This window comes from Lissotriton helveticus, chromosome 2_1 (genome assembly GCF_964261635.1).
Source record: "Lissotriton helveticus chromosome 2_1, aLisHel1.1, whole genome shotgun sequence".
NCBI lineage: Eukaryota > Metazoa > Chordata > Amphibia > Caudata > Salamandridae > Lissotriton > Lissotriton helveticus.
The window spans coordinates 171,549,747-171,574,496 of NC_136059.1; positions in this window are offsets into that span (position 1 = coordinate 171,549,747).

A 24,750-nucleotide genomic window follows, 5' to 3' on the forward strand; every position below is an offset into this window, starting at 1 on the left:
TTGCCCTTGCTTGGTCAAGGTGCGGAGCGGGTGGCTGATGGTCGCGTATTCCCGGATGTACCGGGCGCAGTAGCTGGCCATTCCCAGGAATGATCGGAGATCGCTGACGTCCTGAGGACACTTGGTGTTGTTCAGGGATGCCACTTTTTCCGGGTCAGGTTTCATTCCCGCTCCTGAGAAGATGTGACCAAAGAACTTTAACGTTGATTGATGAAATTCGCATTTATCCTTGTTCAAGGTCAAGTTCGCATCAAGCAGGGCATGACAGACACGGTTGAGTGCTATGTCATGCTCACGGGTGTCGGAGCCATACACAAGGATGTCGTCGCTGTAATTGAGCGTATTGGGGATATTTTGGATGATCTGTCGAATAGCCTCTTGGAAAATTTCGGCAGCTGAAGACACACCAAAGCTTAGCCTCTTATACCTGAAAAGTCCTAGGTGTGTGGCAAAAGTTGTGATGGGGCGTGATTGGGCATCCAGCTCCAGCTGGTGGTAGCCCTTGTTGAGGTCCAGTTTAGAGAATACCGTGGCCCCGTTCAGAGCTGAGATCATGTCACATAGAAGTGGCCCTGGATGGCGTTCACGTTCTATCGCTGTGTTGGGAACTCGCATGTCGACACAGAGTCTTACTTTGCTGGTGGTGCCCTTTTTCGGTACGACGACCACTGGCGAAACCCATGGGGTCGGGCCGTCTGTGCGTTCAATGATGTCGGGAGACAGGAGGTCATTGATCTCTTCTTCGACAGCCTTTTGGAGGTGGAAAGGAACACGCCGGGGGTGCTGAGCAACAGGCCTGATCTGTTTGTTAATATGCAGGTGTATCTGACGATTCTTCAGCTTCCCCAGCCCGATGAAAAGGCGAGGAAAACGGTCGACGATGTTCTGGTCATCACAGACTTTGAAGAGGATCTCCACCAGACGGAGACGTTCCGCAGTCGGCAGGCTCAGCAGACAGTCAGCTTCGGGGCCCTTGATGACATGAATGACGGCATCAATCGTAACATTGTCATGTGCAAGTGTAGTCGGGAATTTGCCAAGACAGTGCAGCGGCTTCCTTGACATCCAGGTGAAGACCCGTACAGGTGCATGAGTGAGGGCCGGCTTGGGGCTCATCCTCTCATACTCGGTAACGGGGATGTAGTTCAGCGAAGCCCCGCTGTCCATAACAAATTTAGTGTCGTGATTCCCCACTTTGATGTGTAACCGAGGATACTTCTTCAGCTGATCTGGGTCAGCGATCATGTAGGCACGGTGGGTCGTGTACTCGGATTCTCGAGACGAAGACCTGGAGTCTCGAGACGGAGATCTGCGCTCCCATCGCGATTTGTGTGACTCCCTGCTGGAGTGTGTCGAGCTGGAGGACCCCGTGTCTTTGTCATGGACGGCTCTAATGTGGTGCTTTCTGGTGCTCGATCGAGACGACCTCCCAGTGCCGCTTCGCCTCTCCTTGTTATACTCGCCGCACATGGCCTCGAAATGGTTCGTCCGACCACATTTCCTGCACCGTTGGCCCATGGCAGGGCAGACGTCCACGTGAGGATAGTCATACCCACACCTGTAGCACCTCCTCGCTCTCTCTGGCCTCTTCTCTCTCCAGCTGGTTTCTTGCCTCCGGTGGTCTGATCGCCTCAAGCGAGAGGATGGTCGTGATGTCCAACGATTGTCCCTCGAGCATCTACGCCCGCCACCACGGTCTTGAACTCGGTGGGTTTGCTAATTGCTCACTTTGCGCCCAGATTCAATGGTGGCAGCATGCTCCTCAGCTTGATCGTATACGCGCGTTAGCTCCTCAATATCGTCCAGTTCTTGCGGCTTCCTCAGCAGCCGTCGTCTGAGGGATTCAGAGTGGCACCCCTCTATGATCTGAGACTTGATGGCAGCGTCGGTGGAAAAATTATCGAAGTCGCAGTGCCTCGACAGTCGCCGCAGTCGAGTGATAAACGTGCTCATGGCCTCGTCTTTCCCTTGACGTGCCTGATGAAAGGCATGGCGCTCATAGTCCACGTTCCTTTTGTGGAGGAATCTCTTATTTAGTGCGTCACGCACTTTGTCATACGTTCCGGTGTCCGTATCAGGGAGATCCTTGATGAGTTTGCTTATTTCACGCCCAGCCAGATTCCGGAGAGCAATTAACTTGTCCTTGTCAACAGTCACTTTGGACCCTTCAAGGTAGTCCTCGAATCTTCAAGCCATTCCTGCCACCTGGGGCCCATGCTTCCACCTGTCGTTAGGGCGATTGGCTCAGGGGCCCTCAAATGTGATCCTCCTGCGAAGAGGGGCTTGACCTCATTTTGTCGCGGTGAAGTTGACATCGTGGGACCGCGTAGTGCTGTGTTGGGTACTTGTCAATGTTTGTTTGTTCCTTTTGCCAAGGCTTGTGTATTTACTCTTGACAATGCTTGTTTCTTTTGCGTACACCAATGTTTGTTTGCTTGTCCTTGTCAATGTTCGTATGTTTCTTCTTGCCAATGCTTGTTTGTTTCCGTGCTCCAATGCTTGTTTGCTTGCTTTTGACAATGCTTGTTTCTCTCTGTTCGCCAATGCTTGTTTATTTGTCACAGTCAGTGCTTGTTTCTTTTGCCGGGTGCCTGACTTCAAGATGGCCGCCCTACAACAACCAAGGGTCTTGCCCTGAAAGTCGCCTGACTTCAAGATGGCCGCCGTCACTGCAGGCACACACGAGGTTTTCTCTCCAGGTTCAGTCACCTCCAATTCACTCAGGACTCACCGGTGGTCGACTTCAAGGGCAGTCCACGCCAGGATTCACTCTTCTTCAGCCACTGCGACCATCAGGTGAGGTTGGGGTGGGCTCCCGCCTTACTTTGCAGGGTCCCGCGTTTTCAGCGACAGCGTGCCAACACTCATGCATCGGGCGTGAGGTTTTCCGACGTCGGGCCTCACTCGGGCCCGAATTTCACTGCGCTCGACAGCGCTCGGCAGCAGACCTTCGTGTGGGCGACGTCCTCCACCCTGAGGCACCTTTCCTTCACCTTTGGGGCTTGGCAGAGTCGGGGTGGGCTCCCGACTTCTGCTCGTACAGCGCTCACCCTTTTGCACGCTTCACGCGTGAGTCGCGCTTCGGCGCGAACAGCGTCTCTTCTTCGAGCGAGTCAGCGCTCGGTGTTTCGGCTCCCTCTTGGGTCCCTCTCAACTGCGGGGAGGGATAGGGTCACCTGCTGCTGGTTTCTTTTTCAGGCAGCAACTCCTTCTTCCTTGGGCAGCGCTCTCTTCTTCCCGAGGCTGCCTGGGACAGGGCGCTCTTGTGGGGCTCTGCACACAGTGGGCTTGGCTATCCCATCCTCGTCGCCAGTTGTAGCATCGTGCTACAAGGACTACACAGACACAGGCTCATTATATGTATAGAGCTTTATTCTATGCTTCTAGTATCTTCCCTGTCCCTACTCTATCTGCCCTCATCCTGTCCCTGCTCCGCCTCTTCCTTTCCCTGACCACCTAACTCCTCCCACCCAGCTACTAGACTGCTAACATATAACAGATGGATCTGTAGTTGGAGAGCATGGCTGGGCCAGCAGATGGGTTCTTGAGCAGGGGCGGAAGGCTGGCCTGTTTCCAGGTGTCTGGGAATGTTTCTGAGTTGATGTAGGCATTGAGGATGGGTATTAATGGTTCTCTGAATGTTAGGGGTCCTTTGGTGAAGGTGTGGTGTGGGCAATAGTCAGTTGGGAACCCTGAGTGGAAGGTCGTTATGGTAGCAGTATTTTCAACAGTGGTGCAGGTGGGACACAAGGCCAGGGTTCATTCTTCGGCCATGATAGAAAGCTGAGTTGAGACTGTGGCAGGGTCCGGATTGAGGGTCATAGTTGCTGTATATGGGGAGACTTTGTTACAGAAGAATGTTGAGAGCGTGTTGGAAAGGTCTTTGTTGGATTTTTCCCTTTTTGCGGGATCATACCAGAACTTTTTGCCTTCCTCCTGTATTTTTTCTGACCTGTTGTTGGTGGTTTTAGGACTCGGGGCACTTTATAACTGCTGATCAGTGCTAAAGTGCTCTCTATGGTAAACTTGGTAAGATTGGTCTACACCTGTTTGATATATTTAATTTACCTATCAGTCCCTTCTACAGTGGTATCCCATATACCCAGGACCAGTAAATGAAATGCTACTGGTGGGTTTGGAACGCTGCTTGCACCACCCTCCTAAGTAGCCTTTCAAACCTGCCTCAGGCCTCTGCCACTGCTTGGCCTACGAGTGCAGTTTACTGCCACTGTGACGTAGCACATAAAGTGGTTGCCACATCTGCGACATATCAGTCACCCCTAAGGTATGCCCTAGCTAGCCCTATGGGCAGGGTGTGGTGTAGGTAAAAGGTAGGCCAAATGCATTAACTGTGTGGCATGTCCTGGTAGTGACAAACAGCCTATTTGGTTTCTCACTACTGCGAGGCTGCCCTCTCAAAGGGATGCATTGGAGATTCCCTCACATGTGCTTCAGTGGTAATTCCTCACATTAGAGGGGTAGCGTGATCAAGTTTGGTATGTTTGGAATCGTGGTGATAAATGCTGCAAATTGGTCTTAGCAGATTTATTATTACTATTTTAGAAATGCCACTTTTAGAAGTAGGCATTTCTGTTTTCTATTTGTGTTTGTGCCTGCTTGATGTGTATTGACCATCTGGTTCTGACTGACAGGGGGAGAAGGGATGTTCACTCCCTCCAGACAGTCCCTAGGGGGTTGAGGTGTGTCCTGCCCTGCCTGGGTGACTCAGGACTAGGCTGTATAGGCCTGGTTGGCATTTTGAGTGGGGGGAGGAGAAGAACCTGCACCTGAATAGGGCTGTGCCGGCCTTCCACAATGATGGCTCTGCCCCCCTGTGGTGTGTCTGAAGCCAGGGCTTGGACTTTGAATGGGGAGTATTGTGCACTGGCAATTATAATTTAAAGTGTCCCAAGAACTGGTTTGGACTGGGCTCAGAGCCCTGTGCCAGCAGGGAACAAAAACATTTTGTACTAAAAGAGAAGGGGCTATGTTTTTTTTAATCTTTACTGGAGCTTAAGAAGAGAAAATGCAGCATGGACTGCTGTGTAGCAAGAGGAACCGCTGTTTGGGATCAAGCTGGGTGGCTGCAAGGACTGCCCTCTGCTAAGGGGCCCTGCACGCTGGCCTACCTGTGCCCTGTTCTCTGCCCCTGTGTCTACAGGGACTAGGTGGAGTGTCCCCTGCCTGCAGTGCGTGGAGAGTGCTGTGAAGTGTGGTGGTGCGCTCTGACTTGAAAGAGCACTGATGCTGTTACTGTAGGGGATATTCCCCAGTGCTTGGCTCCTGGCGATTTGGTGAAGGAGCGCATGCGGTGCTGCCGTTCCCTGTGATCTGGGAGGAAGAATTGAAGTAACAGAAGCACTCTTCCTCCTCCTCCCCCCTCAGCCTTTATCTCCTTATCGGCAGCTAGAGCTCTGCTAACTTGCCCCAGGCTGCGGATTCCTGTTGTACCACAAGGAGGCTAGTGCGGGGTTTTTGGAAATATCCCGCCCCCTCCCTGTTGTTGGCCGAAGATCAGGGCCGGACTGAGAACCAAAACCGGCCCTGGCAAAGTGCTCGGCCAGCCCCCTGGGGGTGCAGCCGAGCTCTTTGCCGGGGCCGGTTTTCGGCCGATTATGTTACAGGGCCGATTTTGCAGCTATGCTGCAAAAACGTCCCTGTAAGAAAAACGGCCCCCAGGGCCCAAAACCGGCACCCACCCTTGCGGCGCACCGGGGGATTGCCCGGTGCCCGTAATGGCCAGTCCGGGCCTGCCGAAGATGGTACCTCGCAGGCTCTTGGCCGTCATGGCCGACCCGCCGGCCCACCCCCAGCAATAGAGAGACATCCGTTGCAGAGGAGAGGCATGGGCTGCAAGCAGTGGCGACCCACCTGGATTCCAGGAGATAGGACAGAAGGAGACTCCGCCTGCCTTGTGGCCGTGGATCAGAGGAAGTATTGTGGGAGTTCAGCCACACCTTCCAAACCTAGGTGAGGCCGCCCACACGTGCAATCCTTACAGCTGTCCGCGAGGCCCAGGAGGGCTCTAGATAGGCTGCAGCACCATGGGAGCAGGTAGAAAAGTAGCGGGGTACTGGCCCCACGCCAGCAGTTACATGCTGGTGTCGAGCCGACACTAGGTGTGAGTTGCGCCCCACCCCCGTATTTGGTGTGCTGGGCACCAGGGGCATTCTTGTTCGCCAGGACGGGGTCAGACCTTGATGGAGGATACCACCACTTGGTGGAAAAGAGAGAGGCCTGCTGATTCCGGGCCTATGAGGAAAGGGGGCACGGCTGGCCATGTTGGCCTGGAGTAGTGGTTGGGCCACTCTCCAGTGTTGGTGGCAGTCATGCTTGGGTTACGGGCAGCTGCCGATTCAGGCACACTGTTTTTGTTTAAAAAAAAGTTATTGAGAGTTTTATTTTCGTGGTACAACATTATATATTTGCAAGTTTAGATGTTGCGTCAGGTGCCCACAAACACTTAGACTATAGCGATACAGTAGATAACATCCATCCCATTATACATTACATATGATAAACAAGAAATGTCACATTGTATCTAGATATTACTCTTCTCACAGCCCAGTGTGGGATTTGGTGGACTGGCCGACACCCGGTGCCTGAATGAGTGGGTTTCCGCAAAGATGCGGATTGATGGATGAGCCCCACACTCCATCCTGGTGTCCCACATCTTTTAATGCCCATGTGTGTGCTCTCAATGTGTAAATGCCTTTTTTTTAACACCCAAGGGTGAACTTGAAACTATGAACTGTGGGTGGGGGAGGGAGAGGGTTACGTAGAAACCGGAGAGCTTACAGAAAAAAGTTGGTACGATATATAGTTGCTGGGGGGTAGGTATCAGTCTGTCCGCGAGGTGTCTATGGCGTCAAGGTCGGGAGGAGAGGGAGATCCTCCAGGGGGCTATATTTCCCAGCGGTGGTCAGGGTGCTGGTCCAGTGGGTATCCAGTGCATAATCTGTCGTTCATTTAATATAGCTATTGTGCCGTGGTATGTACTGACACTATCGGGGACAAGGGAGGGGTTTGGGACAGGTCTGGTGTGTCCCTGGGAGAATCGTCCTGTGTTGTCTCTTGTGTGAACTGAAACAGGAGTTGCGCCCATTCCGTAGAGATGGAATGTTTACGGATCCCCCTCACCTCCTCGTCCCTCAATATGGCTTAATAATAATAATATTAGAGGCATTTATAAAGCGCTGAGTTACGCACACCGGCGTGTCCCCGCGCTGAAAAGTGGGAGAGGCGGCAAATAGGGAAGAACAGCTGCCAGGCAGGCATTTATCTAACATAGAGGTGGGTTTTCCCCATTTTTTTATCCCCCAATCCAGGCTGCCTCTGGGGGTCCCGCTGGTGCCCTCCAGTACATGGCTATCCCCCGTTTTGTCAGGAGTAAGGCAAGGGACGCAAATCTGCACTGCACCTTTTCTGTCTTCTGCCTGCGGAAGACCCCTAAGGCACATGCCTTCCATGAAGTAATGTGCATGATAGTGCACTATTACATGTTTAATAACTCATTCTGCATATCACAATGTGTACTCACTTTTTACTAAATTCAACATTTTTATGGCCTTCAAATCTAACCAAATGCAAATACAGCTTTAAGAAAGAGACTGGGGCAGCCTTGTGTGTGTCACGTCTTCACTGCTGAACACTGATACACGGGGATGCCAGGTGCCAGCTGTGATGGGCATGCAGCAGAATTGTAATGGTCACTTCTGGAACTTGACTAGGGAAGGTTGTAGGGGGCATATTACCAACAAATCGCTAAATAGACTTAGTGACGATTTTTTTATCGCTGAGCATCGCCGGAATTAATCGCTGAGATAACGTGCTATTAGCAACGTTTATCTCCAAAGCAATACATTTTCCAGCGATAGTGGCAAAATGTGTGAATATCGCTGAGAATACAGCGATATTCACGCATTAGCGACGAAATGCTCTTAGCCATGTTATCCACCTCCCATTGGATAACATGGCTAGGAACTGGTCTGGGCAGGTGTTAGTATTTGGAGGTATTTGCACTAGCGCGAATATTCCCATCGCTACGCCTGCCTTGCTAATAGGCAATAGCGATGTTAGCAACTGTTTTCAGTCGTTAACAGTTTGGGTACGCCCACTTTGCATGTCATTAGCAATAAATATCGCTAACATGCAAAGCGGGCCCCAAACCGCTCGCTATCACCTAAAAGCTGTCTCTAAAAGCTGTCTCTAACTGCTGTTAGCGACAGCTTGCTAATAGGGTGATAGAATTATCACCGCTTAGCGGCCCGTGAAAATTCACTATCGCCACCCTTGATAATATGCCCCTAGGTTTGTACATTTAGACATCGAGAAAAAAACCTAGCCACAAAAAAGCACAGAAGTGTGAGTCCCTGGTGATGTAAAGCAGCCCACGAGGCTTTCAAGTTCCTCTTCCATCTCAACATTTACATGGAAATAAACAAATAAATAAATACATAAATAAATGGAGAAAGAAGAATTGTATCCAATGAACGGCCTTAGCACAAGGACGCGCTGCTTAGATCATCCCTAAAATAGATGTCCACTGAAAGAACTTTTCCATGAGTCACGAGATACTGGGCAGGGATTCGTGAAAAACTTAGCAGAACTGACAAATCTGTGTACAGTCTGCATGTGGAGAGAAATTGGGGTGAGAATAGAAAAAAACACCCAAATCCACTGTACATACCAACACGAGAAACTGGAGGGGTTTGGGGTGTGTTGTGGGGCTGGGCGATTTTACTTGGGAAACAGGTGGTCTAGTTGAATGCTACACACACTGCCCAAGGTGGGCAGCCCCAGGTCATTCTGGGATCACTGGCTGCCTACCTTTTTATTTGTGATCCATACCACAGCAGATCAGTGAATTAACACAAATTCGTGCCACGTGCCTCCAACAGTGGAAGGAGCCAGGTAAGCATCTGTGATGCCCTCTCTAGAATGGAGGGTGGAAAAAGTGGATACAAATAAACAGGGCGCATCTTCAATCTGGCCCCTGTCTCCCTTGTCTTTTATCACCTAACAGAGGAAGTTATTAGCGGCGCCACATTCCTTCACGTGACGGCTGAGTTTGAAGATGTCCTTTCGGGTATTAGTCACCCTTCTGTTTCTTAGGAAATAGTCTGGGCGCTTTCCATGTGAAGTAGGTGATTTCTAGCTCGGTCAAAAATCTACTTTTGCGCTACACCCATGGTTTGGCCAGTTTCTACCTTCTGCGCGTGTGCGCGCGCACACACACACATATTTACAAGTCCCTATGGCCACAGGAAAGTCACTTTTAAAGACATTCCTGTGGCAAAACGGGCTTTGCTTTATTTTCAAGGCAGCGTGGCTTAACACTGCCTTGTAAATAAGGCCCCTTTTGTGCTATACTTAGCGTGAAAGGAGTGGGCAATTGGTGTTGCGGTGGGCCTTCCACTGCAACACCCATTGATTTTGACGCTGCCCTCTATTTACAAGGGTGTCAAAAATAAAAGGCAGGGCCAAATTTAAGATCAGGGAAAACCTGGTCTTAAACAGGCGAACAAGGAGAATGTTTCATTTCTCCTTGCTTTTGCAGTTTTTCATGTGGACTGCATTGTGCAGCACACATAGAAATTGCAAAAGGCCAATGATCGGTTATGTACAGGAAGGCCCATTTTCCTGCACATAAACAATTATTTTTTTAATGCAATTTTAAAATTGTTTATTTGCAAGAAGGGGGCCTTCCTGCACATAAACAATCTTCCTCTCAACACAGACACTCCTGCACTATGGTGCAGGTTAGAGCAAGGGTGCCAGCGTTGGCGCTAGGCTGCTAAGTTTAGCGCCAGCGCAAGGGTGGAAACGCAGGGTTGCACTTTATTCTTGTAAATATTGTGCAGCCCTTTGTTTCTGGAGTGGCAGAAGGCTAACTTCCCTTATAAATATGCCCCACACTGTTAGCACTTTAGAGAAATTAATTGCATGTATTTCTCCCATTCTACCAGCAGGTGGCAATAAAACCATGGCTAAATTGTTAATGGATGGCTACACTGCAGCCTGGATTCTGTGGGCTGGGATGTTAACATTCAGATGTGAACTACTCAGAGCGTGAGATGATGAAAGGACGGAGAAGTGTTTGTGCAACATAGAAAAGAGAAAAGGGTGGTCGAGTGGCCAGGGGTTGGGAGGCGGTGAAGCTATTACAGTTGAAAAAGACAATACGTGATAACAAACCATAACATATATTTGTAAATCCCACGTTCATCGCGAAGGATATCTTGGCTCTGGATAAATAGATGTTTATTGTTACCCAACTGTACTCATTTTATCAACCTCAGAAGGATGAAAGGCTGAGTGGGCTCGCCGGGAATTGAACCATGGGGTCAAACACAGGCACCTATAGTGGATGCATCAGGCCACTAAGCCACCCGACCCAGTATGACTCTCCTCAGCAAGTAGATGCACATTTTCACATTCCTTCTTCACACCACTTGCAATGCTTGTTTTTAGATACTCTTTGGGGCATATTACCAACAAATAGCGATACTTATAGCTAAGTAGAATTAGCGGCAATATTGTTATCGCCGCGCATCACCGTTTTTTATCGCTGAGATAACTTGCTATTAGCAAGGTTTATCTCAAAAGCGATAAAAATCAGGCGAAATGCGTGAATAACGCTGAGAATACAGCGATATTCACGCATTAGTGACAAAATGCTCTTAGCCATGTTATCCACCTCCCATTGGATAACATGGCTAAGAACTGGTCTGATCAGGCGTTAATTTTTGGCGATAGTGGGAATATTTCCATCCCTATGCCTGCCTTGCTAATAGGTGATAGCGACGTTAGCGACTGCTTTCAGTCGCTAACAGATTGGGTACGCCCACTTTGCATGTCATTAGCGATAAACATCGCTGACATGCAAAGCGGGCCCCAAACCGCTCGCTATCGCCTAAAAGCTGTCGCTAACATCAGTTAGCGACAGCTTGCTAATAGGGTGATGATATTATCGCCGCTTAGCGGCCGAAAACGGCCGCTAAAGCGGCGATAATGTAATTTCACCAGGTTTGGTAATATGCCCCTTTAATCACACTTTTATCGCACGTCTGCCTTTTCTATCCACTCTCAAGAACAGGGGCAAGAACAAACAGACCACAGTAGGGATAGCGCTAAGAAGCTACACAAGCTTCTGAAGGGACTGCATTTCAATCTCAGGGGCATCTGGACGTGGCTGGGTAGAATTTGCGGTCGTTGGGGAATGACAATATTTGAATAATTATTGCTATCGTTTTCATTGTAGCAGTAGTTTTGCATGTGCTAATAAAATTAACATTGGGCATCATCGTATGCACTTATGCAAATAAGGGCAATGGCAATATCTTTTTGTCTACTGCATTTGAGGGTGATGAGGACATAGGTAATGACGGTGTAAGAGCTGTAGGGCCTCATTTATGAGGCTGTGCGTCACTTTTACGCCGCCGGTGCGTCACTTTTTGTGACGCACCAGTGGCGTAAAAAATGCACCTTGTTCCGCCATATTTACAAAGTGACGCATCTAGGTAGATGCACCACTTTGTAAACCCCTGCGCCACATTATACCTGCGCCAGGTATAATGTATGCAAGGGGGCGTATTGACGCAAGCAAGGGTCGTAGAAGTGACGCAGTGAAATCTATGAGATTTCATTGCGTCACTTTTAGGACGCCGTTGCGTCAAAATCTTGCGCCTGCCTCACAGCAGGGGTAAGACTGACGCAGGCCCTTTCACATGGGGCTTGCCCCATGTGAAAGGACGCATTGCTGGAGTTGCGTCACTTTTGTGACACACTCCAGCAATGCGTCACTTTTGCGCTTACAGATACGTCAGAAATACTGACGTATCTGTAACTCCTTGCGACATGATGCGTCATACATTAAATATGACGCATCAGGAATGTCGCAAGGAGTGCGCACTGAGAAGTGACGCATCGCTGCTTTCACGCAGCGATGCGTCACTTTTCATAAATGAGGCCTGTAGTTGTGAGACTATTTGCGACTGAGATGTAGTGACGAGTTTTGCCACCAGAAAAAAATGGGAGGGGAGTTGAGAAAGCATAATCATGTATTGCTGTTGCCTTAAATATAAATGTGCCCTAATATATTAGAGGATCAAATTTGAATATCATCCATGCATTAACCTGAAATGTTTATTAGCCTACCATGCTTGCTAAGCTTCATGACTCCCGTCGGCCTGGGCACCATTTTATTTTAGAGCCAAACATCTTTTTTCCCCCTTCACAATCATTTATTGAGAAACCAGAACAAAACAGTGTAAAAGGAGGGGGGAGGTGGGGGTGACATGATACATCTTTACATTTTCTGCATCTTGCAGTAAATGTAGCCTCACTTTCAATGCTGGCAAACAGAAGTGTGATTTAAGGAAAATAATGTATTCAGCAGTATATCTATATATCTTTATCTTTGATTCAAGGTCTTCTCATATTTTCTCCATGAGAAGATCCTGCCTCTTGCTCATTAGATAGTATCTTTGAAGTAACAGTTTCTGTCACATGTTTACGCCCCATAGATTTGTATTAAGAGAGAAGTGACAATGCTTGCTTTACTATGTGATGTGCCTTTTGCTATTTTTGCCTTGAACATGTTAGACTTCTAGGTCTCCTGGCGTGCTGTTTTTATTCTATAACTCCACATGTATGTACCTTAAGCGTATATATATCTTCAAGTTGCGCAGATGTGGAGTTAAGAATATTAAATCTATGCTTACTTATATAAACTTACCTTCAGGATATTCTAGTGGTCATTATTTGGGTCACAATATTTTGGCAGATTGATATATTTGTCCTCAATATTCTGACAACTTTCACAGGATCACTGAAATGGTCTCCGGATGGGTAAAACCAAAGAACAGATTCAGAAGTTTCAGGATCTTCTGCAAGAGTGGACATTCATTAAACCAGGACACTGAGCTTTAACTCAACAGTTCCATCACTTGCCTTTGTGTCCAGCTATAGGATGCAAATATGGCAGGATACAAATACAGCAATCAAGGGGAAAACTAGGAACATCTCTTCGGGAGCATATGGAGCGTCAATCACAGTTGCACAATATTTGTATAAATATACTCATTGTAGATCCAGACAGGTGGAAGTACTGTCATGGTAACCCATTTCGGAAAAACATATGTAAATGATAAAAATATCAATTTAATCATACGAGAGGCAGGTCTGGTGAGTCCCAGGGCTTCCCTTCAGTTGCAGCTCCTACAGGTAAGCGTAGTTGGGCAGTGGAAAGGGGTGGGGCAACGTGGGGGAGAAGTCGACAGACGACGGAATAGAATTTATTTAATTAATTTTCCCTATGTTGTCATCTGTCAACTCCCCCCCTCATCCCGCCTCCACCCGCCTCCCCACCGCGCTTACCTGCAGGAGCCATGACTGCTTCCCATATCGGAGGTGTGTTAGCCATTTACCAGAAGGATGGCGAATATATAGCCTTTTCTATGAACCTGTTCTGCTCCAGAGAGATAACAGTCTTTTGTGTGGATTACTGAAAATCTAGCATTGTTCCCGAGCATGACGAAAGAAGCACAGTTTGGAAACAGCAGTGCAATCCATGTAGAAAAAAACTACTGGGAGGTTCAATCAACATTGAACACATTTAGGAAATGTGTTTGAAGAGACACTGAGATCACTCTTTCAAAGTAAATGGGGTTGAAATACCATCAGAGAGTCAGCAACTACTTTCAGCTTTTCACTTTCACATTTATTAGAAAAACAAAACTTACCAATGTGAGAAGTCACAAAGTAAACACTGTCCATTTTCAGTAAACAGGCTTGATCGCCACATCTCAAACTAGAAACCGCGTCATAGTTTATAGAATATAGTTTATTGGTGAAAAGAGTTGGCCTAACGGCTAGGGCGGTCCACCTCGGAGCTGTGGGACCGTGTTCCAGTCTCGGCACTTGCAACATCCTGTGATTCTGGGCAAATCACTTAATCTCCCTGGGGCAGATTTATGAAGGCCTTGCGCCGCCGGTGCGTCACTTTTAACATGGGAAAAAGTGACGCACCGGCGGCGCAAGGCCTTCATAAATCTGCCCCCCTGTGTCTAACTAAAATGAATGTGTCCTCATGTAACGCAACTGGTGCTCGTGTAAACCGCTCTCATACCCGATACCTTTGGATCAAGTTCGCGCTATATAAAAACTCTGTTAAAATAATAAATAAAAGAATTTATACAACTCAACAACACGAAACATGATCACTTGAGAGTGATCTTCAGCTCTTACTAAAGCACCCAGTGATCCTACGCCAAATGGCAAAAGGTATAAAAAAGGATAACAGTATGACAAACCAATCAGATCGACCAAACCCTATGGGAAATGTCAGGCAGTCAAGTAGGACAACAAATACCTTTCCAGAGCTTATAAACGGTAAGTCAGCAGACCACTCCAGGGGTATGAATGTATAGAGGGAAATCCTCCATAACCAGAGCACATCAGACATATAGTCCTGTCCTGTGTCTTTGCATGCAGTCACCATGAAGGTTTGGGCAACACCACTTCTGTGAAGTACTAGGTTTAATTTGGTCCTACCACTGTCACCCTTGCTGGATACCAGATCAAGGCTCAGCTCTCCTGTAGCCCATTTCACCTGCAGCAGCTCCTGTCTCTTCTGCATGTCCCTAATGAGATTCAGAAAAAACAAGATTATTTGTCGTGAAGGCCCCCAGTCTCTTATGAATGACATTCTCAAGACCCCAGGCTTCTTAGCGCATTATGCCTTGTGACTGATAGCATGCCTAAAGAGAGACAATGAATCATACATGTGTAAATAACAGTATAGAAAATGTCACATAAGACAAAGGGGACTACAAGGTGTAGGATTCACACATCATCCATACTGGTAGACATTTTGCAAGAGTGCACGGTCTGGAGAAGCACAAACTCAGGATTCAGAACATAACACAGTGGTTAGGGTTGGTGTTAATTATAATAATTTAGTTGCACTGAAATAAACCTCTATAGCAACATCAGGATGATAAAAGACTGAGAACAAAACATAACTTTCTAACCTGTACCATGGAGCTTGTATGCAGCTCTTTGATGGCAGTTCATACCTCACTGTGCTAGATTACGATTGTAAATGATGAACTGCACAGTAACAAAAGAATCTCTGTGACAAAAGCAGTAACCCACTGAGCTATGCACATAAAACATTGTTTTTGATATGCATGGTACACGTTCTTTGCAGCAGGCCTATTAACCCACTGTGCTACCTTAGATGAGTCAAAACTGCCACTAGACAAAACTCCCATCTCTCACCAGCAGGTACAATAATCACCAGAGCTATCTTGACACTTGTATTGTTGCCTTAAAACTGCTGGATATACAAGGAACTCTGCAGTGCTTTTAAAACTGCTGGACTGCTACAAAATTGGGCCCCCATTAACAAAAGCGGCCCCCCACTTTCCAGCCTCCCAGGGAAATGCCCAATGCCCGGTCCGCCTACTCTGGCCTGGGGTTCTTCTACTGAGCATTGGAATTTGTCCAGGGGGTATCTTTCATTTCTAGGAGGGTCCCCACATACCAGCCCCACAGCTGGAGACAGACTTGGTTGGATCTTTCTTACTTGGGATTACCCAAATACAAACACTCGCGATACTTAGACATTTCACAGCGCTGTCTGCAGAGAGTATGAAGGAGTGAGACCCCCTCAGCTACTGGCCAAAGTCATGCAATATTAGCAATACTCTTTATACTACAGCCATGTCTCAAACAAAATTCTCTTTCAGCCTATATTCTTTATAGGTCTCTGCCTATGGGTGGTCTACATGATGGAGGACAGAAGGTCAGAGGTCAAACAGTAAGTCCACTTCACTGGAATGCGGAAATACTATTGCCCTGAAGGCAAAGAATGACAAGTGACACTGTACAAAGGCGAATATTGTGCAAGATTTGCAATTTCAAGCTGGCAGAAATATTTCTGCGTAAAATAAAAGAGAAATTCATAAAGGTTTTTACTGAAATGTGCTTGGAGAATGGCAAAGGCTATAGCTTTCTAGGCGCACTTCTAGAACACTTTGGTAATACCCAGACGTCATAATTCAGCACCAAAGAGCCCGTGTAGCTCTCTGGGACTTGGGTATACCTATATGTAGTGCAGCTGGTGCAGTGGCACCAGTGCCCAGATGCTGTGAGGAGCCCATTGAACTCCAATAATGGCTGTGTTTTAATACCGGTGGCTTGGGAGTGGAGGTTTGTTTACAATGGCGTCCATGGCACCCTTGCTAAGTTGTTGCATGGGAGCAAATTTGCAGCTTTTATCATCAATCTGCTCTCAGTTAATGGAACCACCACTTTGAAATTGCATAGAATAATTATTCTAGAAAGGAAATGTGTTGAAGTTGGATGGCAGGGTCTTCATACAAGAGCCTGAATCCCCTCTGGTAGGCGGTGAGCTCTTTATTTCTCGTTAAGCCCTTAGGGTCCAGCAGCAGCAGGAAGGTCTTCTCAGGGCTTCATCCTCCTGTCAATGGTCCCTGTGTCAAGGCTTCCACTGCAGACCACACACCATCATTCTATTGCATCACTCACTCTCAGCACTCTAGACGCAGCTCAGACACACAGGGAACGGGCACACACAGGATGCTACAAAAGGCTCATTGTGAGTCGAAATAACTGCTTCCATTTCCACACATAATAAGAAACTTTGCATTGTGATATAGGATATTACCTTATAGCATCTTATTAGAGAAGACACACAAAGGCTGCTTGAAATGGCCTAGAGCAAAAACAACAGTTGATGGACAGAATGTTGCACAATGGCAAAACATTCACCCCCAGTCACAGATCTGGGTTTAATCCATTGTTATTTTGCTCACCACACCACCCCAGTTCAGACATAGCCATATGCAAATCAGTCTTGCCCTGTGCCTTATGGGAACAGTCCAGCCCGAACTGCCAAGCCATGTCATCCCTGGACCAGAATCAAGCATCCTAGGACTGGTTTCTGGCTATCAGCCGTCATCAGCCAGGATAGCTTGGTTCCAGTGGCATGGAGAGCACAGGACTCACGTCTGAGCATACCCGTCCCACTCGGGGTGACAAATGCAAAAACAACGGTTGATGGACGGAATGTTGCACAATGGCAAACATTCACCCCCAGTCACAGATCTGGGTTTAATACATTGTTATTTTGCTCACCACACCACCCCAGTTCAGACATAGCCATATGCAAATCAGTCTTGCCCTGTGCCTTATGGGAACAGTCCAGCCCAAACTGCCAAGCCAGGTCTTCCCTGGACCAGAATCAAGCATCCTAGGACCGGTTTCGGGTTCATAATCCTCATCAGCCAGGCAGGACTGACTGTAGGTGCGGGTCCTGGGTTGAGTCTGTGGCCTAAGTATGATGAAGGGGACTTCTACTCTCCCATGGAACATTGATCTATGAGAACATTAGTCGAAAAGCCATTTTCTATGTATGAGTGTGCCATGAATGGAATGAAAGTGGATCACAACTGCAAATTACCACTGAACATCCATGTGAGCCTTATTTGCAAGGATCTAGCTGATCCCGAAGAAAGCCAGGTGACCCAAAGGGAGATTAGAAAGCCGGCTGAAACATGTCGACCTATATTCTCCAGGCACATCTACTTTTTCATTGTAGTCCAAAGCCCCTAGATATAAAAAATTGTTGGAGGGACACAGATGCAATTTTAACTAGAAAATAGGATCCAACTAATACTTAAGATCAAATAGCTCCTCTACGCACCCACAATAGGGCAAGGATTGCGCCCATACTGGGGTATTAGGTGACCGGATGACGACTCGAGGATAAATTTAGTGCGGCTGAGCAATCTTTTTAAAAAGTTTTTAAAATTCTCTACTTTTTGGGCCTGTCAACAGAAAATAAGGTGGTTGTTCTCTTTTTTCAGTGGTCTATAAGCATGAATATTCAGTATTGAATCTTTGAAACTTGCAGCTTCCTGACCAATCCTTGCCCACTGGGTTACTTTACGTGGTACCTTACTTGAGGCGCGGCTCTTGCTGTCAGAGGGGGCCTCACACGTGCAGTTATGAATATCAGGACAGACATATCCAGACTTGGTCATTTCTGAAAAGCTGGCATCGCCGTCTGTAGCATTCCTAAGAACATAAAGTAGGTCATACTGCAAGGAAAGGGTTTTAGTAGCCTTTGGAAGATGTGGTTCCTTTTTTTATTACAAATAATATGATCTTGAAACATCTTGAAGTTCCCCCCAAAAAATCGAGAATAACTGTAGGAGACAGATTTACTGCTTCAGAATTCCTTGGTAATTCTTCATTAGCAGCTTCATCTCCTATACATTTTGGCTGCTTTGAACAGCTGGAGTCCCCAGGTGTAACTTCTGCGCCCACAGGTTTACCTCGTTAGTTAATCCAATAGGCCTAGTAACTCCTGTTGGTGGGCTGCAAATCCAAGAGTACAAGCAACTTGTAATGGTGCCCATAGTATCTGCCCATACACTTAAAGTGCTCATAGTATCTTCTCATACACCTATTGTGCTCATAGCATCTGCTCATACACCCAGAGTGACCACAGTGTCTACTCGAATATCCATAGTACCCGTTCCATCTGCTCATACACATTGACGGCCAACGCCTATCTAAAGTGGTAGGGTGTCAGGGGTGGGGAACAAAATAATAATAAAAAAGGCTTACTTGCTGCCCCGCTCAGGCGCTGGCTACCTGGTTGCTCCTCTCATCCAGCCTGGAAGTGGATGTGCCTCAAAGCTCAGGCTCCCCACCCTTCCAGACGCTGCCCTCTTGCAATGAGAGCAGCACCAGGACTGGTCTGAGCGGCTTTGTTTGCCGCTCAGACAGTGCCTGGAAGCATGTGACTTTTCTCCATCCAGGCTGTGCAACACAGCTGGGTTGGAGAAACATAACTGCACATGTCTGTTTGGCCGGCGTAAGATGACGGGGCAAACTGACATGCACACTTATAAGTGCACACTTCTCCTCCTCATTGCCATGCGCCGCCCCCCGCCCTGTACTCATTGCGCGGTTCAGACAGCGATAAATAAAACTATAATAGCATTGTGTTATTATCATTTTAATTCTCATCTAATGGCTGCGGGCAGTGGGGCTACGCTCCTCCGCCATTATGGAGGAGCCACCGCTGCTCATACACCCAGAGTGGCCATAGTGTCTGATCGTACACCGATAGCACCCTTAGGGGCATATTATCAAGGAAATGCTATAATTATTATTGAAGTCCCAATTTTTGAAGCTCGGTCGCTTGAACTTGTTTGATAACCAGAGGGATATAGTCAAGGGTGATGTTGCAGCAATCAAGAGAGCCTTTTTCTTGAATTGTAATGCTCTAAGAGATGAAGTTGAGCTCCTGAAACCTAATGTTAGAAAGTACATCATGTTGAGAACTTGTGACTCTATGGAAATGTATCTAACATGCTCCTTCACCTCCCATGAGAAATTTTTGCTGACTCAGTTCAGGTTTAACATCTTTCATCATCTTTTAATTAGACCTAAGACGGACATTTTTAAGAAACCTGCAGCTCCCTGTGGCTGCGACGGGAAGTCTCCACAGGATATGCTGCATTTTATATTTTTATGTACATTTTATGAATATCCCAGTAGGCGGTATCTGGTTATTCTTTTAAAGAAATTAAATTTTATCAAATCAGACCCGCCCTTATGTATTTACAGCTGCTGCACTCTGATAGTGTCCTCCAGGTGCTAGAATTTTTAAAATTAACCATGAGACTAAGAAAATGTTTGGATGAGTAATTATGTATTAACTGCAGCCCAAAGCACTATTTTCTGTATGTGGACTCTATTTGCACTTTTTCCTGTACTGATTTTGTCTACGCACTCTTTTAAGAAATATTTGTGTTATATGTATTTAGATTGACTTTGTGATTATTGTGAAGTTTTTAATATGTATTGTATAACGTGTGTACTTTTATGGATTGCAATATATCCGAAATAAAGTCAATTTGAATTTGAATTTGCGATAATTATTGCAAATCGCGCTTAGCGCCATTTTCATTATCGCCATCTATCGCTGGAGTACATCGCCGTGTTAGTGCCGTATAAGCAATGCTTTGCACAATGGCGATGTACACTCCAGCGATAGACTGCGATAATCGGCATTTGCGTGAGAAAAGCAGCGATAATGTTAGTGCGCTATTGAAAACCTTGCTGATAGGGGAGTGTGGACTTAACATGTCAATCCACCTCCCATTGTGAATATAGTCAAGTTTGAAGCAGGTGTTAAATTCCGGGGATACCGCGGGTAGCGCAGCTTTTTGTATTGCTTGACCCGCATTGATGATAGAGCGATGTTGTGTTGGCGACGGATTCCATGAGGATTAGGTGAGGATCGCCTCCTTTGCATGTCATTAGCAATAAATATCACTGACATGCGAAGTAGAAAGAAAAAGGCAGCTAACTCAAGGAAACTCGCTTTTTCGGCGCTATGTGCCGAAAAAGCGGCGATATGTCTCTTGATAATATGCCCCTCTGATTCGTTGCCGGAGGATGCGCCGCTGTCACCAGAGGGGAAATATTCGTTATTACCGATCGGACTTATCATATACCGATTGGGACAAAACCCATATTATTCAATCTTTGACTACGCGCCGATGGACTACATTTCTAATATGGATAACAGATAGACCAATTACCGCATGCAAAAACAGCAATGCTCTTGCACACAAAAACACAGGGTTTGTAGCTGGTAAGCAAATAATTTTCAACACAAATGTAATGTTATACAAGGACAGATGCAGATTCTTGAATGTGTGTCTCAAGGTCAGTTCTTTAATAGGTCCATAAAAGGCCTTATTAGTCCACAAACAGCCCACACGTGTTTCGTCGTGTGGAATAATTCACAACGACTCCTCAGGGCTCTTGATAAAAAACAACGAAGTGTGTATAGAATTTGTTGACAAATAAAGCACATTTCCAAAATGAATTGGTGACTGAGTGTGACTATTGATACACCCATAACGTGCCGGTCATCCCCATAAATCAAGGTTGTGAAAAGGTACTGTATGTGACTGGAGTGACTGTTTACAAGAGATATTCAAATTGCATAAATTGTATCATGATAACATATTGCTTCTCTTATTCGACTAATTGAGTCCTGTATTATCAAATATCGTAGTATGGCCTGTGCCGTATTGACAACAATCAACTGATGCAAGACATTTCTCAAAGGTAAGACCATCTCAGAGTAAAGGTGCTCGAATGATTGATATTTGGTTTGCATGCAAAGACATGGTGCATGCAAGTGAAATGAGAAAAGGAATAACCTAAAATATAAGTGAGCGAGAGAGAGTGCCTACCTTGTGGCAAGCCTGCGCGTAAGCAGGTCTTGAAGAATAAAAGGTCAATGTAGACATGTGTTGGACTTGGCCTTTTCCACCCAAATTTTTCGCTTTTGACCCCCTTATCTAGATTGTCTCCCCCATGGGATTAAACCTGTATAGGCCATGAGTGGTGTGAGACCCCTTGTGAAAAATGTAATTACATGACATAATGTGAGCACTTGTAAAATCCCCCATTTTAAAACTGCACCTGATTGAAATGTATTGTATTTAAAATGGATGCCATGGCCCTGGGTTTTGCCACTGGACTGACATAGGTCAGCGGACTAGATAATATTACCCAGCTACCCCTAGTTTTGGAGGGAAAGCCTGGCACCCAGGGTGCTCAACCCCTCCCCTTGAGCCAGTGTGAACCAGTTATCCCCAACATTCCGGAAGGTGCTGGCTCTGTGAGGGAGGAGGGTATAAATAGGGAGAAGTGTCACCAGAGAGTCAGTCAGCGCTGGGACAGAGAAGGGAGGGGACCTGTTGTGAGGTGCTACCGCCACATGGGCCTGTGAGCTGGGCCCTGCACCCCTATAAACCCCCCGCTGCTGTCCCCATGGGCCCCTGACAAGGAAGGGTCCCTACCCAGGTCACTGATGCTGTTTGGACCGGGTACCCCGCCAGCACTGCGTGAAGAAGCGCCCAGGAGGTGAGGAGTGTGCACCTGAGGAGGACTGTGGGACTGTTCACCCCCCTCTGTGAGGTGTGCTGCCTGGTGCTGTGCTGCGTAAACACTGGGAGTCCAAAGACTGTTACTGCCTGTGGAAGCGCTGGGCCCCTGGGACTGTTGTGGCCCCCTAGTGTTGAAAAGCCCGCCTGTCCAGCGCTGTGTGGTGAAGCGCTAAATTCCTGCCCCCTCAGCGTGGTCAAAGGAAGGAGCTGAGGTTGTGGGCAGAGGGAGGCGCCGTGCGTTATGAATAGCGCTGTTCTATGAGGAGACTGTGGCAGCCTGTGATTACCCTCGTTGGTGGAGGTGCGCTTTTGCCGAGGAGAATAATTAATTCAAAGGGAGCCTACCCCTTATCGCAGCCGGAGATCACCATCGCAGCCCGGGTGCTGAGGAGACTGTGAGAGGTCTTGATGACAAGAAAGGGAGCCTACCCCTCGTCCTGTCCTCGCGCTGTGTGGCAGCGCCGAAAATCACTGCCGCGGCCCGGCGCTGCCTTGAGGAGATTCCCCCCCCCCTTTCTGGGGTGTGCCACGTTGCGGCAGCCCCCGATGCCAGGAGGGGGCCGCCGAAGTGCAGGGAGTGCCGCGTTAGGCCCTGAGGCCGTCAGGTTCCCCCATCACATGACGGGGGCTCGGCCGCGTCATCGGCCCGCCCCCGCCACGCACTGATTGGCCTGCGCGGCCGTGACCTTTGAAGGCCGCGCAGGGATTGGCTATCGGCCGGGAAGGCCAGGAGAAGGGGAATCGAAGCCCCGGGTCCCAGTGAGGTAGGAGGGGGACCCGGGTGAAGCTCCGTTGCGGGGCCCCCGTGCCAAGGGGGGAGCCCCGAGAGAAGCGACCGGAGCGGGAGGCCACCCCGCCGGTCTGTGCCCCACGCGAAGGGCCGGTGGAGAAGGCGGGGCCGGGACACACTGTCGGTGCCGGCCCGCCAGCGCGAGAAGAGCGTCGCAGAGCCCTGGGTCCCCGTGAGGGAGGGGGACCCAGGTGAAGTGCTGGTGCGGGGCCCCCGTGGTCAATGGGGAGCCCCGAATTGGAGCGACCGGAGCGGGAGGCCACCCCGCCGGTCTGCGGCCCTGAGTGAGGGGCTGGTGAGAAAGGCGGGGCCGGGGCACATTGTCGGTGCCAGCCCCGCCCCCTCCAACGAAGCCGGCTGAAGGAGCAGAATGCCTGTGGGGCTCCCACGCGAACGAGGGAGCCCCGATTGCGCTGCAGGAGCCGTGTGACGTGGGAGGAAAGCCAGGCAGGCTTCCCCCACGGGTGCCCAGACACCGTGTTGAAGCCCCAGACCCCTGTGAGAGAAGGAGGCCCGGGTGAGGCGAGTGTGGCCGTCCAGAGGCCGTTTTGGAACCCCTGGGCCCCGGGTGACGCCGCGGAAAGGGGGGCCTCGAGGCACATTGTCTGTGCCTGGCCCCCCCCTGCAGAGGAGACCCCAAAGGACGCCCCGCAGAACCTACTGAGCCCGGTGAGTGGGGCCTACGCTTAACGGTGTGGGGGACAGAGAGGGCAACGGGGTACATTGCCGGTGCCCGCCCCGGGGACTGTGTTGCCTTATCAGGTGCCCAAATGACAGGGGGCACCTGCGACTTGGGCTCCAGATTTATTGAACTGCCCTTCTAGACAACTCAGGAGCAAGCCGGTTGTCCTTATTGCATATTCTGGGGTAGAGAGTTTTATTCTCCCTTAGTGCAAATATAGGTCCCTGCTGTACGGGTTGCCCTGAGGTCCCCAGTTATTAAGGAACCCTGGGGAAGGAAATGTCTAAGGGAGTCCAGAAGTAAGGAGGGTTGACTGCTGTGTACACCCTGATGTTCATACCCCGAGGTTGTTGGTAGAGGGAGCCTAGCTATTCCCTTACAGGTGTTCCTGATCTATGAGGAGGGCTCCTACCTGATATCTATGCTGGGCGATGTATGTTCCGCCTAGGTTGGTCAATGGGTTGGCCTGATGTTATTCCAGGCCCTTGTTATGTACCAGATTGATGGGCCAGATAGGCTGATTTATTGGAGGTGTTCCTGCCCATGTTATGCCGTGATGCCCTAATGTTTTCTTCCCTAACAGGGGTGGTTTGGTGTTAATGTGCATGATGTATTTCTATGCTAATGTAGAATTTTGCAATTACAGCCTTCCCTGTAGGATGAGAGTCTGAGTTGGCCCCGCCAGATTGGCCCCAGATCTAATGACATTTTTATTCTAACCTTTTTCCCTTACAGCATGGACTTTGGACTCAACCCTTTCTATCCCATGTAAATAATCCCCCTCTGAAGTACTTGGCTCTGGTGCCAGTTGGCGCCGTGTTATGATGACACTGTTGATGCATTTTTGCCTTGCAGGTTGGAGATACTAAACTGCTTAATTTTCCAACTCAAACTGGTGTCCTGCCTCTTTTGTGGTGTGCCTGGTGTGTTGACTGAGGGTACTGCGTGAGTGCTTTACATGTCCTCGAAGTTTGGCCTGCCCGCTTGATGCCATGCTACCCCCTTTGAGACTTGGGCAACCCCCATTTCCAACATTTGGTGGCAGAGCGGTGGGATAGGACTTGTGTTTGCGCAGTACCACAGCGGCCACAGGTTACACCACAAGTAGAGCCTGGTGGTGGGGATTATTGTTTGGAAGACGGTTTGCTAAATTACTTCCTCCTGAAGAGTGTTCTGAACTGTCCCCTTGTTCCACTGTGGGTGTGTCCCGGGTGTATCTCGCCACGATGGGGTTGATTTACCAGGAAGTGGAACTGATGGAGTAC